The sequence below is a fragment of the Fragaria vesca genome, linkage group LG4 (assembly GCF_000184155.1).
Source record: "Fragaria vesca subsp. vesca linkage group LG4, FraVesHawaii_1.0, whole genome shotgun sequence".
NCBI classification, from domain to species: domain Eukaryota; kingdom Viridiplantae; phylum Streptophyta; class Magnoliopsida; order Rosales; family Rosaceae; genus Fragaria; species Fragaria vesca.
The window spans coordinates 11,719,935-11,721,713 of NC_020494.1; positions in this window are offsets into that span (position 1 = coordinate 11,719,935).

Genomic DNA, 1,779 nt, shown 5'->3' on the forward strand with positions numbered 1-1,779 from the left:
GAGGCAAGTTTTGGTCGACAGTATATTCCCCAGCCAATAAGAACTCAACTTGAAAGGTGAGAGGGTTCAATTGAACCTCCTCGTCCCATAATGGCTACGCCACTACGCCACTGGTCAGCTCCTTATATTGATACGCGTTTTGGACATGGGGTGAAATCTCAAGAACAAAATAGTGGGAATCTCAAGAACAAAATAATGAGAGCCGGTAAGCCTAAAGCGAACAACATAGTGGGCTGTTACTCAGTACAATTGATGAGTTCTCGCAAAATTAATCAAAAGTGAATCAAGAGCCTTCAATCTTTAATCTCAATATCTCTTACAACAATCTTTCATGCATTGGGATGCTAATGTTGAATGTAGCTTAGTCTGCAGTCATAACCACAAGTCATCATGATGTGCTGATCAAGGTTATCGATCAATTATTTTTGTTAATTAAGCTAGTCCCATTAACACAACAATCTCATTTTTTACCCCTCTAAATCGGTTACCAGTGAAGCCGCCATCAAGTAGAATGACTACGTATGTTATAGTGTAGTGAGGTTTCAGAGTAAGTATCATCTTATTCAAAGTCTTACTGTAAATTAGAAAGAATATGTGAATGTGCAAATTCATGTGCAAATATGCAAATTTGCATGTTCATAAGCAATAGTCAAAAGTGAACAAAAGTCTGTGGTGATTATTTGCAAGATGGTGTTTCGTGATTGATCTTGTTGGAATTGCTTTGATCCAAGTGGAAACTACTAATTTAAGTAATGGAATTGGAATCTAAGCTAAACTAAACAAGTCGTGTCAAATGATGAGGGGCATCACCTGTACCCAATTCTCATGTGTCAAACTTGTGCCGCGATTGAGAATTTGACACGTAATCAATAACTTAACACCCCCATTAACTCTGTTTAGTATTACAAAATAAATAAATTATTGAACTCCTAAGAATTTCTATTTTCTTTTTCCAGTTGATTGAGCACACAAACCAAATCTTCTTCGTGTACTGAATCCTCTCTTCTCCATCAAATCCCTTCTTCTTCTTCTTCTTTATTGCAAACAATCTTCTTGTCCATCAATCCTGTCCTCTCCTTCTTTTTCTTCTTCTTCTTCTTCTTCTTTCTTTGGACATCCACTTTCAATTCCAAATTCATTATCACCTTCTCAATCACATTCACAATCCCAATTTTACAATCATACATAAATATCAAAAATAAAAAAGTTGCTGGAGATTGGCCTTGACGGGTAGGACGTTGCCGGATTCAAGCAAAATAGACTACCCAGACCTCGGATTATAAGTGAGATTACATACTTGGTTGAAATTGGTCTTTGGATTCGATTTCAAATTGGCATCCTTCAATGAGAAAAGTGCTGGGGTTTTTTTTGGGTTGTTTGGCTTCAATTACCAGTAGGAGAACTGGAGAAGGCTGCTGGGTAGAAGAAGAGCTCTGCCCTCCTGGGTTTCGTTGTTCTTCAGACGGTTTTTTTTTTTTTTAATTGAAGATGTTATATAAAAAATAAAATAGATAATTTACAAACTTAACACACTTAACCTCTATTAAGTTTATGGACATGTGTCAAATTCTTAGCTGTGGCACAAGGTTGGCACTGGTTAAATGGGAACAGGTGATTTACTTCCTCAGGTTTCATCTCCTTCCTTGCATTCATTAAATTAAAAAGTTGAATATGAATGACGCAAAATTAATTCTTAAGCTACTAATTAGGACTACTAATTAAAGCTTAAATCTTTGATTTTTTTTTTAACTGCTTTAGCCGGACAAGACTAGCTAGATT